The following is an 18,175-nucleotide window of genomic DNA, read 5'->3' on the forward strand; positions in this document are numbered from 1 at the left end:
AAATCATCCCAGCCAGGGCTTTGTCAAGCCAGGCCTTAAAAACCTCTAAGGATGGAGATTCCACCACCTCCCTAGGTAACCCATTCCAGTGCTTCACTACCCTCTTAGTGAAAAAGTTTTTTCCTAATATCCAACCTAAACCTCCCCCACTGTAACTTGTTCTGTCATCTGGTACCACTGAGAACAGTCTAGATCCATCCTCTTTGGAACCCCCCTTCAGGTAGTTGAAAGCAGCTATCAACCGCCCCCCCACATTCTTCTCTTCTGCAGACTAAACAATCCCAGTTCCCTCAGTCTCTCCTCATAAGTCATGTGCTCCAGCCCCCTAATCATTTTTGTTGCCCTCTGCTGGACTCTTTCCAATTTTTCCACATCCTTCTTGTAGTGTGGGGCCCCAAACTGGACACAGTACTCCAGATGAGGCCTCACCAGTGTCGAATAGAGGGGAATGATCACGTCCCTTGATCTGCTGGCAATGCCCCTACTTATACAGCCCAAAATGCCGTTGGCTTTCTTGGCAACAAGGGCACACTGTTGACTCCTATCCAGTTTCTCGTCCACAGTAATATCTTTTCTGGTCCTTTTCTATAGAACTGCTGTCTAGCCATTCGGTCCCTAGTCTGTAGCAGTGCATGGGATTCTTCTGTCCTAAGTGCAGGACTCTGCACTTGTCCTTGCTGAACCTCATCAGGTTTCTTTTGGCCCAATCATCTAATTTGTCTAGGTCCCTCTGTATCTTATCCCTACCCTCCAGCGTATCTACCACTCCTCCCAGTTTAGTGTCATCTGCAAACTTGCTGAGGGTGCAGTCCACACCATCCTCCAGATCATTAATGAAGATATTGAACAAAACCGGCCCCAGGACCGACCCTTGGGGCACTCCGCTTGATACCGGCTGCCAACTAGACATGGAGCCCTTGATCACTACCCATTGAGCCCGACGATCTAGCTGGCTTTCTATCTACCTTATATCCATTCATCCGATCCATACTACTTTAACTTGCCGGCAAGAATACTGTCAGAACCTTTGAGTGGTCTGAAAACCTCCCAGTAAGAACAGGGTGTCTTGTGAGGACTTGGATGGGCTGCAGACATGAGGTGATCTCACGAACTCGGTGCCTTGGCAGCTTTAGGCTGAATCCTAAAACCTAGTTAGATACCTGTGGACCCCTTCCACTGAAGCTCACGGGAGTGAGTCTGTCTGTCCCTCTGTCCCATCACTGTGGTATCTAAGTGCCTCCCAAGAGTGAAAACAGCCTTGATAATTTCTCTTTTCCTCCCTCAGTGGCGGGAGACATCCTTAGGGTATCTTGAATGAATTTTTAACTGGCTATGGAAGTGTGGGTGAGGGTGTTGGGGGAATTGTTAGGTGAAGCCAGGTGGGAGACTCTTTGCCTTCAGCTTTGTGTGGCAGGCTAGCGGGTCCCTGTGAGCAGACCAGGCCCAGCGCCCCTGTGTCAGAGCAATGGGTCTAACTGAGCCAGTTAAAGGGGGCAGGGCTACACCTGAGGCTAGAGAGATTTATCGGAGCAGGAAAGGGAGGAGTGATTGGGGCAGCCTGTCGCTGGGGAGAGGATAGAACAGGAGTGGAGCTAATCTGTGGGGTGGGGCCTTAGGAGCAAGGGGCCAGTGCCCAGGAAGGTTGCCCTGGATCTGCCACTCCAGAAGAGGAGGAGAGCTGGCGGAGTAAGGACTGGCTGAGAAGGGTGAGCCGAGGAACTGCTTGTGTTTGGGCAAGAAACCTATGTAAAGGAGACTGGGTGGATGCTGGGGAGAAGCTGGGCCTTGTGCCTGTTTTGTATGCAGTGAGGTTAGCAGTCACCCTCAGTTCACCCGGCGAGAGGCCCTGAGGGGTGCTCTGGTTCCTTTGACGGGCCAAGATCTTTTGCTCAGGAGTCTCTGCTGGTGGCCAGTTTCATTTGTCCTGGACTCTGCGAAAGGGGGAATCAGGCCCTTGGAAGTGCAAAAATACAACTCCCAGCTAGACTGTAAGTGAGCAAGCGCCCAACACAAGGGGGCCTTGATCCCTGGCTGGCAGCCCTGGGCAGGACTGAAATACAAATGACCAGTAATCACAAATGTTTTACTAAGGCCTGGTCTACACTAACCCCCCACTTCGAACTAAGGTACGCAACTTCACCTACGTGAATAACGTAGCTGAAGTCAACGTACCTTAGTTCGAACTTACCGCGGGTCCAGACGCGGCAGGCAGGCTCCCCCGTCGACGCCGCGTACTCCTCTCGCCGAGCAGGATTACCGGCGTCGACGGGGAGCACTTCCGGGTTCGATTTATCGCGTCCAGACAAGATGCGATAAATCGAACCCAGAAGTTCGATTGCCTGCCGCCGAACCAGCGTGTAAGTATAGACATACCCTAAGTTTTTCCCAAACCTCAGCATTTGGCCCAGGGCTGGGTTTGGGGTGATGGTTTGCGTGGGTTCCCTTTCCATGCCCCTATCCCTAGGTTTTTAACTCTCTTTGGCTGTGTTTTGCATTTCACATTGGGGTTTCCATGGAAAATGGCCCTAAATGATATACACGCTTAGATGCCCATTTCCCACCCTGGGTCGTGGGTGCAGTTATTAGAATATGAAACTGGATTTAATGCGTTTTAAGATTCCACGATGCAAAGACCTGGAAGATATTTCTAAGTCCTTCCTGCCCCCTCTCAGCTCTGCTGGAGCCAGGTTTTCTCTCAGCCTTTCAGGTCACATCTGGGTCTGAACATCCTACAACTTTGAGGAGCTGGGGGCGGGGAGTATTTGGCTCCAGGGTTTTTGGTTTATGCCTCTCTCTCCATTCGGGCTTTTTACCTAATGCATTTATTTTAGCAGCAGTTTGGGCCAGACTCTCAGCGACTGTAAACAGCCTAGCTCCACTGAGTACAAAGGCGCTATTCTGATTTACACCAGCTGAGCCGCTGACGGCTGCTTTTTGGCTGGGATGAAGGGTGCAGCCCGAGCTCCTCTGCATTGGTCTGTTGGATAAAGCTTCAGAACTGAGGTCGCCTCTTTCTGCGTGGGCCGTACAGATGCCAGAGTGTCTCTTACAAGCACAGGGGGGTAGAATGTTCCAAAGCCTGTATGGGCCTGAGAAGCCCTGACTGTCCCTGGGGTTCGTGCTCCTGTGTCACCTGGGGGCTTTTGAAATTCCCACCCAGGGGTCTTTGGGAAGAAAATGCCCTCACTCTGGGGTGGCGTGGTGTTCCTGCCAACCTCTGCCGAGGTGGCTGTGTTGCAGGGGTGCCGTATGGGCCCAGCTTGTGGGATGCTTTGGGAGGATACTGGGCTAGATGAACCATTGTGCTGACCCAGTATGGAGGTTCTTATGATATGTGTACCAATTTTGGCTAAGGGATAGCGAGACAAGCGCTCAGCAGCTGAGAATTGCATCGTGCCGTAGTGTTTCGAGGGGTGGCCCTTTGAGTGGGTGACTCCGGCTTGAGGCGGACATGTCATCCTGGAACTCCTCCAGCTCAGACAAACAAGCCAGCCCAGTTATTATCCAAGCAACTCATGTCAACAGGCTTGTGGTGCCACAAACCCAGGCTTCAGCCCCGACATAGGGAACAAACAGCAGGCGCAGATGAGAGTTGTAAGGAACAGGTTTTCTGTTCAAGGAAAGAAAAGGCCTGCGTGTGAACACCTGACTACATTGGAAGCTGTGCTGCCCAGTTTCCAGGGCACTGGACTGGGACTGAGGCCAGCTGGGTTGTATCCCTGGCTCTGTATCTGGGTAACTAGGCAAGTCATGGCCTTTCTTTGTGCCTCAGTTTCCCTGCATTTAAAATGGGTACAACGATGCTGGTTTCCTTTGTGAAGCGCTTTCGCAAAGTGAGATCTATGGATGGAAGTGTGAGGTGGTGGTATTGGGAGTTACAGGTGCTCAGAAGTTTCAGGGTCAGATACAAAATGAGTATGAGGAACGCAGGAAATAGTCCATGACCAGGCTATGTTAGCGGAAACGTTTCTCGCGGCCTAAGCTTTGCAGAAGGCACCAGTGGCTAAGTAGGTTCTTCCAGCTTCAGCACCTGAGATCAGGTAGGAAAGCGTCTATGGTGCTGAATCTCAAACGTCCCAAAATGAGTAGCGATCAACTGGCTTATTGTGCTACCCAGAGCACCCTGTGTCTGGAGCGTATTGAACAGCTTCTCTGTGCCCTAGAAGAAGTGCTTCTTGTAGCACTTTGCAGGCAGGGCGGCTGGATTCACAAACTTGGCTGGTTTCTGAACTTCTTTGGCTTGAATTGCATTTCTGAGGTGACTTCTGAGATGTCTGCTGGGCAGGTGTCACAGCCAGTCTGTGGGCCAGGCTCAGTGAATCAGCTCATGTAGGGATCTAACTGTCCAAAGCCTTCCTGAGCTAATCAAGAGCCCATCCCCATCCCCACCTTTTAATATTTACAAATATTCTCAATTATTCCTAGGTTGTTTTTTTTTAAAGTCCCCTGGAAACAGCTGTCTCAGATGGAGCCTGGTGCAAATTCAGAAATTGCTGAACAAGGAATGGGCTGAATCCATTTCCAATTTATAGTACTTGGCATTTGAGGCTGTTTGGACTAATTACTGGGAAAATAAAAATCTGTTTCAATCAAAATAGGAAAGGAATTAACAGCAACCTCCCCTTGCTAAAGACATCTTTCTGCCATCAATGCAGAGTTTCTTTCATCTCGCTCTCTGCGGCTCTGTTCCCACCCCAGCCCTTTGTCTGTCTTGCCTGTGTAGGCTCTTTCAGGGCAGGGACTGTCAGTCTGTGCCTGCCTCAGACAATGGGGCCCCTAGACGGTCCTGTAGTGCAGATGTGTGTGTGGGATATGCCCTAGAGTGAGTGGCAGTGGGAGTAACTCCTTACTCGGGGAGGATTTCGGGATCCTAATTGATGGGCTATAAACTGCAGTGCATGCCAGCATCTGACACGTGGCTCCCCGGTGACGGACATGCCGAATCCTGGACAGAGCAGTGCCCAGCACTAGTCATCCGTATCCTGGGGATTTCCACCCGGTGCCCTTTTGAAATGTGCTCAAATTCCAAAAGCATCCTGAGCACAGGGGAGAGGATGTCGGTGGGCTTTGAAGTTGAAGGTGAGAGTGTCTGTGCGAAGCACAGGCTGAGTGTGGCAGGAGGTGGAGTGAGGTCATCCCCAAACTGCTGAGGTTATGGGCTTTATTGCCACCACTTGCCCAGCCTGCAAGTAAAGGCTCCTGGCAATTCTCTTCCATAACAATGCACCCTGGGCCAAATTCAGCTCACGGTTATCCCTGTGCAACTCGGCTCACGCTACTGTCGATGCACCTTTGCCACCAAGAGCAGGATTTTGTGCCACTGAATTTCTCGACTGGCCTAATTAAGCCCCTTGCTCTTTCTTAGCAGAGGTCTGTGACCATGTTGCTTCCAGCGGGCGCGATGCCATCCTGTCTCTGTTATCATTCCTCGTTAGTGTATCCAGCGAGTTCACATCTGTTGTTTTTCCTCACTTGATTTATCCCCCCCAATAAATTCCTGGTATAAACAGTGTATTATCAGGACTTTTACTCAGCTCCCTGCCAGCTTTTGCTGGTATTGCACTTTCGCTACAGCAGCTCTTCAGCAAAAACAAACAGTCTGTGGCAAGTCAGTGGGGGCCGTGTGTTGGCGCAGGGGGCAGCTTGAGTTAGTCCATGGGAAAAGCTGCTGGTGTGAGCTTACAGGCATCAGCTGTTTGAAGCTCAGCTGGGAGGCAGCATATGCACTATTGTCTACTGTGGGAGATGGAGATGGCCTGGAACGCACTGAGAAAAGAATTTACTGGGGGCATGGCAAGCTGCATATACATCTGTGCCAGGTATATATTGCTGCTGTTTCCATCAGTCAGTCGGTTAGCGCACATGCTGTAACCGGGGGACAATGCTTCATAGACACAGGTGTCCAGCTGGTTAAGGAGGGGACGTTCTGTTGGCTGGGTCAGTAGAGAGCTGATGGGGAAGTGAATGGATCTGACATCCCAGCCAGTTTTGGGTATCATAACAGTAGTATCTACTGTTACATAAAGTGTATTCCACCATGCACGTATACATAATAGTCCTACGTGGTGTATGTCACTCTGCCGCACCCATGGATTCACAATACTGCTACATACGGTAGCACCAGTGGTTCCCAGACATCAAAGCTCTTGCTTTTGCCGTTAAAACCAATAATGCAAGAGTGATACGGAGAACCACAATTATCACCAATGTCCAACAATTTTGAGTACTTTAAAAAAACATTTGGGGGGGGGTACCCAGCTTTTGAAGCATCTAGTGCCTGCCAAGCAGGGGGGCTCAGCACCTGCTGATCCCATGGACTGCAATGGAAGTAGCTGGGTGCTCAGCTCCTCCGACAATCAGGTCTGAGGGGTGTCAAAAATGGAGGTGCCCCAAATTAATGACCTTTGTGAATGATCCCGTCTTATCTTAGTGGCTGCCGCAGGGACTACCATCACCTACTGCTTACAGCAAAGTGGGTTTCTTTTGCTCAAGTGGCAGAGGCTAGGGGCTTTGGTGCTGAAGGCCTCGGGTTTGAGCTCCAGGGTGGCTGTGGTGTGTCTATATGGGGCCAAACAGCTCAGGCTGGGAGGTTTAATGTTACCTAAGTGATTAGAATGCCCAACTTCCATTCAAGTGAATGGGAATTGGGTGTCTAGGTCCCTTGGGGTGGCTTTGGAAAACTCATGTGAAAATCTCTTCCTGAGAAGAATTAAACTGTTGACGAGGCTAAGCCTCCATGTAGCCACAGTAATGAATTTGGGAAAAGTGAGGTAATGGAGGAGCGATGGGTAAAATGCAGGGCGAGGTGCGACTGAGGCATTCATACCAGCTAAAACTTAGCTGGGGGCAGGGGGAAGCAAAGCACCTGCAGAAGTGGATCCCTCAGACACCTCCATAAAAGCAGGAGTCCCTCAGCCCTCGCCTGGCTCTTGCTAGCAGTAATGAGGATGGGCACATTCCAGCCAGCTGTCAGCTCAGTGAAAATGGATGTTCTGTTCTCCTAATGCAGATTAATGACCTTGCCTGGAGGGCCCCTCTTACCCCCATCCTGGCGCTGTCCGAACATCTAAGCAAGCCAGAGCCTGGCCTCGGAGGACTGGCTTCCTCTTGGTAGCTCCGTCACCTGTGGGTATCTGGTGTGTGGTCAGAAGACTTAGAATAGCCTGGCACCAGTCTGGGCAACCCTCGCCTTGGAAGATGCACTTCAGCAAGGTGATCAGGTTCAATCTGGATTTCAAGGAGCAACTTGTCTCTGCTCCAGTGTGCGTCCATGTCCCAAACGGGTGTGTCCGGAGGCGTGAGAATGGGGAGGCTGTGGTGTTGTCCTGGATGGGGCGAACTGACAGGGCTTCCTGATTCTTGCTTCTGTGAGTGGGTTTGGCATGAGACTATTTCTGCAGTGATAATGGGTCATGTATTTTGCCTCCCCAAGCTTGTGGGTTACAAATCATAGGGTTAGAAGGGACCGCAAGGGTCATCTGGGCTAACCCCGGCCAAAACGCGGGATTTGTTGGCTCTAACCCATCCCAGACTGATGGCTCCAGCCGCCTTTCAAAAACCTCCAGTGAAGAAGCTTCCACAACCTCCTGATTGATCTGTTCCATTGTCCTACTGTTCTTACACAGCTTACTGGTAATGCTTTGTGGGGCTCTTGCAGCTTGCGCTGCCCCTGCGTAACACGAGTCCATCGGCAGTGTTACAAAATGCCAGTCAAATTCACTCCAGGTGCAAGTGAACAAGGACGTTCTTAAGAGAGGCAGGGCTAGCTGGATATTTGGCTGTCCTGTTTTCCTTTTACCACAGTGCTACCGCCCCACCTTGGTTCCTGCTGATATGATTTTACGTGTCTCACTTCACAATGCCCCTCTTAGCATTTGGGAAACTTTACGGGCTTGGCAGAACAAGATGCTGTAACTAAAACTCAAGGTGAAGGTATTCTCGGCTCTGTCTTGAATGTAAACACTGCATTATGGCATCTCTCCTCGCCCAAGGCTCCATTAATCTCCTGGCCATTTGATATCCTCCTGACTGATGGAAACTAGATTGGACTGTTTTGAAATTTGCAGTTAACCCTTTCCAGGTAATGAATTGTCTGGTATGCGTGATTGAAATTGACGGCACTGCTCTATGTATATATGTTTTTTCCCCCCCTCTTCCTTCGTGGCTAATGAAAATCAAGCCTATTCGCTAAATGACTTGGATCCTGCCACCAGCGGAAGATTGCTCTTGTGCTGCTATTAGTGTGTAAAAGAATTGCATAACATGGATTGTTTTTACAGTCCACCGGGTGCATCAGAACTTTCTTCTAGGAAAGACCGTGCTCTTAATCTGCATTTCGCCCTGGAGTGTGCCCAGAACCACCACCTGGCAGCTCCACGGAGGCTTTTGTTTCATGAACAGTGTACAGAAGAGGTTATCCTCACACCGGGGTAATATTACCATTCATTTGTATGAGGGCAGGGCCGGCCTAGAAGCACCAACTGAATGTGCTAGGCACTGCACCGACACCTAGAAAGAGACAACCCTGGCCCCAAATAGCTTATACTCTAAATGGAGAAGACAAATTGTGGAAAGAGGATTATCATTATGTCCATTTTACAGATGGGGTACGGAGGCACAGATTCTTGTCCAAGGTCACTCAGGGAGTTAGGGATTGAACTTAGATCTCCTGAGACTTTGCCTAATGCCTCAAACACTAAAATCCTTGCTGCCCAGGTAATAAGTGTCTGGCTTTGTCCTTATTAAAGGGAATGTAAGTACTCCCACCGACTTTGGTGGGGCAGCATTGGGTCCTAAGTCTAAACGATGCTAATAGGTCGTCGACAGCTGGGTTGGATTCTAAAGTCTCTGGATTTTCATTCCAAACTTCTATGCCTGGTTCCTGACCACTTTGGTCTAGAAAGTAGGCTGGAAAATTGTCTACTGATGCAATCTCATGTTTAGAGAGCACTGAGTGACTCTGACATTTGCTGAGAGCAAACTGATTGCTGATGCATCCTAATTTCTGTCCTGATGGAGACGCCCTGTGAACAGCCCCAGTCGTGAATCTTGGCAGAAGCCAGTAAATTCAGAGATGCACAAAACGAGGGGAGAAAACAGCGAAATGAACTCTTGCGAAACACATTCTAGGTTTGTGTTGGGGTGGGAGTGCCTGCACAAAGGCTGAGGTCTGGACTCTTTCCCGGTATTGAAAGCTAATGAAGCTCCCGAGATCAGTGTGGTCAGGCATACGGGAAGGCCCGCAGTGAAGGAGGTGCACAGCTCACCTGTGTGTGTGCGGATGCACTTAGAAACGTAGGCTGTCGTCCTTGCTTTTCCCCCTGAAAAAAACGACAAATTCCACTGGGGATAAATAACAAAAAAGATAATTCAGTTAGTAATAGTCAGAACTTCATGTCAAAATCAGCTGGGTTTCAGAGGAGAGAGAGACCGTGAGCATGTTGTGAAATTATTTAGCAGCATGTTTATGGTATGTTCAGCATAAGGGCAGCGAGGGACTAAGGGCTGGAGATGGACTTACAGCGCTACCTACTGGTAAAACTATTTTGTGCCTCTGTTTTCCAAACAACCTGATAATAGCCACTAGAGTCAATTAGAACAGGAGTACTTGTGGCACCTTAGAGACTAACAAATTTATTAGAGCATAAGCTTTCGTGGGCTACAGCCCACTTCTTCGGATGCATATAGAATGGAACATGTATTGAGGATATATATATATCAGCACAAGAGCAATATATATATACACACACACATACAGAGAGCATGAACAGGTGGGAGTTGTCTTACCAACTCTGAGAGGCCAATTAAGTAAGAGGAAAAAACCTTTTGAAGTGATAATCAAGCTAGCCCAGTACAGACAGTTGGATATGAAGTGTGAGAATACTTACAAGCAGGGCCGGCTCCAGGCACCAGCTGAGCAAGCTGGTGCTTGGGGCGGCAGATTGTTCGAGGCGGCATTCTGCCCAATCCTAGGGCAGCACGGCCACTTTTTTTTTTTTTTGTTCCGCTCCGGCCGCCCTGTAGGGGGCGGCGGCGCGGAGGATGGGAGCGCCCTGCAGCAAGCCCGGCAGGGCAGTCCTTGTCCTTCCCTCCCCGCCAACCGGAGCCCTCCCGGCAGGCGGCGCAGCGTGGCGGGAGGGGCCGTGTGGCAGCGCCCCGCTGTAGCCCTGGCCACCCCCCTTCTCTCTCTCTCCCGCCCGCTCCCTCTCCCTCCCCCCTGCTAGCCGGTCCCCCTGCACCCGCGCTCTGGCCGCGCCGCAGGTTTTTGTTTGCTTTGCAGTTCTGGCAGCCCCATGTGTTTGGTTTGTTTTTTTTTTGGCTTGGGGTGGCCAAAAAGCCAGAGCCGGCCCTGCTTACAAGGGGAGATAGATTCAATGTTTGTAATGGCTCAGCCATTCTCAGTCCTTATTCAATCCTAAATTGATTGTATCTAGTTTGCATATCAATTCCAGCTCAGCAGTCTCTCCTTGGAGTCTGTTTTTGAAAAGGAAGCCAGTAAGAAAAAAGGGGCAATTAATAATAGTGATGCCTAATAATAGCTACCTCTTGTGTTACTCATTTTTCTATGCTAATGTACTTTAGCGCCCTCGTGGCCAAGATGGAGTCTGTTCTGCAGGCAGCTCTGGCCAGGAGAAGGCGTGCGCAGGAACGCAGCAGGAGAAATCCCTTCCACCCTAGGGGCACCTGTCCCAAACCCCCCAGAGTGAACACACACACACACACACACACACACACACACACACACACACACACACACGAAAAGTACAGTGGATATAACAAGGGAAATATTTATTTACAGAGGGATGAGAGGAGAAAAACAACAAGGGGAAATATAGGGGGAGCAGTAAAACAGGGTTGCATTCAAGCCAAGGCCCCACAGGCCCAGTGGTAGCACAGTCTGGAAGGGCAGACACTGAGCAATGTGTCTGCACACAGAGTTCGGGAGTCCTGAGCAAAGTTCCAGTCCAGTGGTGAGTCTTGGGTGCTCCTGATCGTCTTCGGCGCCAGTGAACTTTTCCCCAACAAACCTTCCGGTGCCCTCTTCTGCCGCTCTCTGCAAAGCCACACAGAGCGACCCCCTCCCCACTTAACTAGCTACAGCCTCCCTCCTTGTTCCCAATGCAGAGTCACAAGCCCCAGTACTCACAGCCCCGTGCAGCTCTGGGCAGCCGTGATACTGGGTCCAGCTCCGGCCTGTCCTTCTCGGCAATTCCCCCTGGCACAGTGCTCCTCCTGTCCTGGAGTTTCCCTCCTTTTTTCTTACTCTCCCCTTCCCCCTTAGGAAAAAGGTTTAAAGGGCCATGCTCTCTAAACCCCAAAGGGGTTACACTAACAACGTTGGAGCACTGCTGGTGTCTGTGTCACTTGTACGTTGGGCTGGCCAGCCATAGGTTCCATGCAGCCAGACCAAAGTAATGCTGAGGTCCCTGTCCCGTGCTGTCTGTGTGCTTAGGTCTTCGCATGGTCTCAAGTAAGGTGACCAGATGTCCCGATTTTATAGGGACAGTCCCAATTTCTGGGTCTTTTTCTTCTATAGGATCCTATTACCCCCCTCTCCCGTCCCGATTTTTTACATTTGCTGTCTGGTCACCCTAAAGTGGAGTAAGCCATCGGCTGCCCTATGAAATTGGGAATGGAAACATCATGGCTTCATTAAATGGGAAGCCCTGCAAGGGCCTGCTGAGGCTTTGGGGGAGTTTTATAGACGTGCCAGAAATTACTCCCTTGCCCTGTGACTGAAGAAACACATTTCTTTGCTAATTTTCTACTTACTAGTTTAACTTCCTGAGTGATGTTAAAAGCTTATGGGGAAACCCCAGAAACCTTAATTTACAGTCACAATAACTGGTGTCTGCTTTGAATTTCCCCTTTGGGATCATTACTAATGCTGGCAAAACCCAATGACTGGCTCTCTAGAAGCTTGTGAGAGAGGTTCTCAGGAAAGGTGGCAAGGTTATTGGGATCTTGGGTTATTGCTCTGTCCATCCAACTAGATCTGCTCTGACTGGGAGGTCTGACATTTTCACTGCCTTGCCTGCAGGGAGCAGTTTCTCTTGGCTATGGGCACAGTTTGATGGGGAGACCAACATCCTGAGCTAGCATCTTGGATGGCAGTGGAGGCAAGTTTGGGCCAAACTGTCCTTTCGCTGGGTCAAAAGCGAGCGCTGCCCTAGAATTTCGATGGTGGCAGCTGCTCCTGACACCAGGTCTTCTTCCTTCAGTCCCAGTTTGGGAGCTCAGTCTACCAGAATAACACAGGCCTCTCAGCATTTGACTCTGGCCTCTCTGTATGCTTAGTAAAACTCTCCTTCCTGTAGTTCTGCTCGCCAGCCACGTCATGCATTGCTAAGGATGCAGTAGTGAAGCCTGCTTGCGTTTTTGGTATGACGTTGCAAAGTCCGCAATGTCGTCATGAAGGGGTTTGACTAGTTGGGCAACTGTGCACTTCTGTGGGGTGGAATTCATTCCTGTGCAAAGGCCATAGAGCTTAAGTGGTACGTAGACCTTGCACAGGGCCTGTGCATAATGAATTTCACCCCCTAAGGCGCTGCTTTTACCTCCCACAATATTTATCGATGATAAATAATCCCCATAGCCCACCCACCCGCTCCACCATAGCCTAAGTCAAATAATTGTTGGACCCAATATGACACAAGTCCATGCTAGGTTACTAGGCTTTATTCTCCACCTGGGATGAATATGCTCATAGGACTGATCCACTTTTTTTCATCTGAAACTTTTTTTTTCTTCAGTGAAAAATTGCTTCTCTCTTCTCCCCCCCCCCGCCCTTCCCCCCCCCTCCAAAATCCCCCAGCAATCTCCATGGGAAAATATCAGTTTCCCCCAAAATGTTAGGGTTTTTTAAAAAGAACCTTCAAAGAAAATTTTCCATTAAATCTTTTGTCAACATTTTTTTGTGGGAACAAAAACCATTTCCATCTCCGTTCTCTGCACATGCTTCCCAGCTGGGTCTGGTCTCCCACACCCAATTTCATCCCTATCAATGTGGTGTCCTTTGCATGATCTTCTCAGAGCCCTTCATAAGCCGCAACGTTTGTTTACACTGCAGTGGACCTTAACTATTTTTCTTACTGGTAGCCTGACATCTGTATGGCAGGGGGAGACTGGCTTGCAATGTGCAAGCTCACACAGGCATGAGGATGCTTTCTGTAAAACGATTCTGATGCAATGGCTGCTATCGATGAAGGAAGAAAATAGGAAATCACGAAAAAGGAAAAGCCCCAAAGCAAATCACTTCAAACCACTCCTTGTCCTATCCGGTGCTCTGACAGCCTGAAGCCATTTTCTGTAGCGAGAAATATGCCAGCCAGCAGCACTGGTTTCAGCAGCATTTGGAACATGGCCCATGGAGGGTTTTTGGGTGATCTGGTTTGGAGTTGGTTCTTTCTTTCTTTCCAGGTCACCTATCCACCCATGTTCGCCTTGGTACTATGCACGTGACTAAGAGAATCAGGCTTTCAAAACAGAGCATTGTGGGAAGTGGGCACGTACCCCATTTTCTCTTCTCCTCATTCTTCTCCCTGTCCCCCAGCAGCACTAGCATCTTTTGCTGCAGGAAAGTTACTCCCAGAAGTAACAAAGCAGCAAAGACAGCGGAAGCTGTTACGATGGGATGGGCTTCCTTAGATGAGTGGGTTGTGCTCTCAGGGTTTTGATGGTGGGAAGGGATATGGGGGGAGGGAGGGTTTGATATGTGCCTCTGGGTGTGAGGTGATGCGTGATTTGTGAAGACCAAAGGGCTTATCTAGCAACCTGTAGCCATTGCTCAGGAAGGGGGAGTTGTGTCTGTTTGTACAATCCCTTAATTTTTTTTTTATTGTGAATCTAGTGGTGGCGAAAGGTGCCGGATTGACAGGCCATAGAGATGGAAAGGCTTCCACGCTCTTCTAAAGTTTACATTTTCAAAGGACACACAGAATAAATAGAAGACACTGTTTAGAGTCCTCTGTAGACACTTCAGACTTGCTTATAATTCTGTAGGAGCTCCATCACCTCTGAAGTGATTGATGTTCTCTCTAAAGTCTTGCCTTAAAACATTTTCTTATGTGTTGGGAGAACTAAATGTATTACATTTTATGGAAAGAGTGGGATTTTTACTAAGCTGAAGGCTGATTCCCTTCCCATCGTTAGGGCAAAAATGAGCAGCAGTGTTTCTAAAAAACAAAACTAAACCAAATGAAAATCAGTCCGCATTGGGAGCGGAGACTTGACCTGGCTGTGCTATGTAGTTATCTCTGGAGGCTGCCCATATGGCTGCTCAAACATCTTAACTAATTTTTGATGGAAGACTGGGTATTTTGACTAAATGAAATTTTTCATGAGAAGTGTCTGATTGCCACAGGATACATTTGTTTTTTGGTAAAAACAAAAAAAACAAAACAAAACCAAAAACCACCTGAAAACTGAACTATTTCACCTGGAAAGAGTTTTCTGCTGAGCTATGACGGCTTTTGGACAAAATATTTCAATATTCAAATTTCTGCTGAAAAATCTAAAATTTTTCAGGGAAATAGGAAAAATGATTTTTTCTTCATTTTTTTGTCAAAATTTTCTGCAGAAAAACACTCCATATTTTTTTTAACCATCTCTAGTTATGAGCCATCTCGTGAAACTCAGACTGACTTCGATGGGTTTTGTGCAGCTTCAACACTTGTGAAAATCCACTCACTATTTAAATATGAGGTTTGGAGCCCAACTTAACATTTTGGCCATAATATTTTTGACATAGTGGACACAGATGGTGTTGGTATTAAGCTGCAGTCGATGATTTCTGAGAGTCTGCTATCAAGCGTCTGCTATCTCATTTGAGGTACATTTTGGATAAGTATCTGAACCTTTTGGCCGTGTTCTTGAGCCGAGCTGAACCGTCAGCCCTGTTGAGGGTCCACTAGTACAATTGTAAACGACACATTTTCAAAGAGGGAAGATAAAAAGTCATTGGGTTCTGAAATAATCCAAAATGGACATGGCGCATTCTCTGGTTTCACCACTGTATATATTGGGGGTTTTCGGGGGATGTTGTTTTTATAAAACATCTGAAAATAGCTCACAATTCCCCCCTCTCCCCCCCCGAAATGACACTGGTTCAGTCGACCCTTCCAGAAGTATGACAGGAGAAGTGTCAAAACTAATGAAGAAAAATAGTGGAGTGCTTAGAGCTCGTCCGAAGAAATAAATCTCCTTGACTTAATCCCTGCCTGTTGTTTGTTTCAGGGAAAGGACTTGACAAATGGAGAGCCGATACAATGTGCATTTCTTCCAATCACATCTGATCTTCATTTCGAAAGAAGATACAAACCATGCTCAGAATATTACAGGGATTGCAAAGACTGCAAGGAAACAGTTACCTCAACCTTCCCCGCTCACCCTGGAGTCCAGTTCCCCAAGGATTCCACCCTCCCCAGGTGTGCTGCTCCACACCGCCTCCCAGAAACCCCCTGCCTTCCTCCAGGCTCTTGGGATGCTCCTCGTTAACATTCCACCACCCAAAAGGAGGCGTTTGGAGTCATCCCCACCAGGGCTGGTTTATTCCCTAAGGCTCATAAAAATCCTTCAGAGCAACAAATTATTTTGCCTTTGGGATTAGGGTGACCAGATGGCAAGTGTGGAAAAATCGGGACGGGGGTGGAGGGTAATAGGAGCCTATATAAGAAAAAGCCCCAAATATCGGGACTGTCCCTATAAAATCAGGACATCTGGTCACCCTATTTGGGATGGACCAGATTGCAGAACCATCAGGTGGTGGTTCTTTTTTTTTTTTTTTTTTTAAGAAGCTTCCCAACAAAGGACACCCCCAGACACTCCTCTTAAACAGACCCACTGTGGATTACACAAGTGCTGCACTTCCAGGGTATATCTCAGGAATCAGCATTTTCAGCCAAGTGTACTCGTGGGTTTCTTTGCAGAGCGGTTTCGCCTCCTTTATTATGTTTACTCTCTAGTTACAAGGAAGTGCATTTGTTTTAAATGGGGAGAAACAAATGGAAAGATTCCCTGATTCCTCCTGGGGGCAGCATGGGACCCTTGGCATTTCCCCCTGGCACGTGAGCTTTGCACAGGCTAAAGGGGAATCAGTTCATAGAAGCCCTTTGTTATAGTACACCACTACCTCGATATAATGCGACCCGATATAACACGAATTCTGATATAACGCGGTAAGGCAGTGCTCTGGGTGGGCGGGGCTGCGCACTCCGGTGGATCAAAGCAAGTTCAATATAATGCGGTTTCACCTATAACGCGGTAAGATTTTTTTTTTTTTTTTTTTTTTGGCTCCCGAGGACAGCGTTATATCAAGGTAGAGGTGTATTGGCAGCACAATGGTGCTTACAGGAGTTCCATCCTTTCCTTGAAGCATCTTGCTCTCATTGTCAGTCTCTTTGGTTTTAATCGCTTCAGATTAGATGCCCCCTCAGATACATTTAGTACAGGAAAAACTTAGACATCAAACAGTCTTTGCAAGTATCACCTCTGATCTGCACTGAAGATCTCTCTCCTGCACTCTGCACTGGGGTCTGATCCATAGCCCAGGAGTCTTCATGGACTGCAGTGGGCTTTGCATCAGGCCCTTGATCACCAGTCTGAAGCAAAGTCCTCAGTGAAGGATGTCCAGCAGTCCTCTAGAACAACGCAGATGAAACAAGTCCAGAACAAAGCATGCAACAGCTGGGGATATAAAACCCTCTCAGCTAGAGCAACGCAGCTGTGGAACAATCTTCCAGAGAAAATTAGACAAATCTAGTCTCTTTAGGAAATGCTGCCAAACCTTCCTGTTTGGTAAAGCTTTTCTGCTTTAACAAGGATGACAATCACAGCACCAGGCACCCACCTCTGAACCTCCCCCAAGCAGATCTTTGTATCCCCCCAAAAAGGGGAAAGAGGCAGAGACTCTGAGAAGTCTCTTAGGGGCTGCTTTATTGCGAATTTATTTTATTTCAGAAGATGCCCGGGAACTATGGTCATGGGTTGGCAGTACAACACTCTAGGAGGAAGGTAGGGTAGAGAGCTACAACCTACAGGTGCTGTAGCCAATTTATTGAAGGTGAAAGGTGACCAGATACTAAGGTGATGGGTGACCATACCAAACCCTAAGATAACACAAACCAAGTTTCTCCCCCGGATTAGTGCAATCTTCCATGTCTCTTAAATGGTTTTACGAACAATCTGGAGTGGGACATTACACACGCTGAAAACTGATTACCTGAGCCTCTGAGCAACTCTTGTTTTATGGACAGAGAGCAAAGAATGATGTAGCTAAGGAACAAGGGGACAGTAGAGAAAAAGAAAAACATGTTTCCCCAGATCTATTGTAAAAATATATATTTCACACTAGGACTGGGCATAGAGATCACACGGTGAGGATGAGTGTGATACAGGTGATATAACACCTCTGCGTTCCTAATCCCGTGTGAGGATTTGACCACCTGACCCAAAAACTGAGTCCAAAACTCAAAGCGGACCCAGCCCAAACAATCATCCAAAATCCAGCCTGAAGTGACCCTTTGCCCAAAATGCAAACCCAGTCTGAACTTTCACCCACTGGACCTAATTTGAGTTGAACCTGATCAAGGCTCCTGCCCCCAACTCCAGCTGACTCAACTGCAGCCAGAGCTGAACCTGTTTTAAAGTGTGACAAGCCTGGTCATTCCCTCACTTCCCCCCTATGATTCGTTTTAGTGGCAGCCTCAGCACCTCCTAGGTCTCACAGTTGGAACCTGAAAGGTCCAAATGCCGTGTGAGAAGCTGTGCTTGTATTTTTCTCTAGACAGGCACCAGGAAACCCTGGAAATTCTGTGTAAGAACCTATTCCCATGAGGCTGCCAGCGTTCTGCTCCCACTGAAAGTCAACAGAGCTCATTTGGCTTCAGCGGGAACATGAGTAACCCTCATGTCTGCAGATGTTCCAGTGCTGCACTAGAGAGGATGATGGTTTGCCTGTCCCAGGCCAAGCCTCTGACCTTTTGGAGGTTCATTGGTCCGTGCTTTAACACCCTGAGGTGATTTTTGGCCGTATCTATGCTGATGCAAACTGAGTAGCTTCAAGGGTGTTGCATGGATGTAACTAAGGGAAGAATTTAGCTCTGTGGGAACCAATGCCAACTTCCTAATTCAAATTTATTCTAAGGACACTAAGGAACTGATGAGCCACCAGACTAGC

Source organism: Chrysemys picta, chromosome 4 (assembly GCF_011386835.1).
Source record: "Chrysemys picta bellii isolate R12L10 chromosome 4, ASM1138683v2, whole genome shotgun sequence".
Lineage (NCBI taxonomy): Eukaryota > Metazoa > Chordata > Testudines > Emydidae > Chrysemys > Chrysemys picta.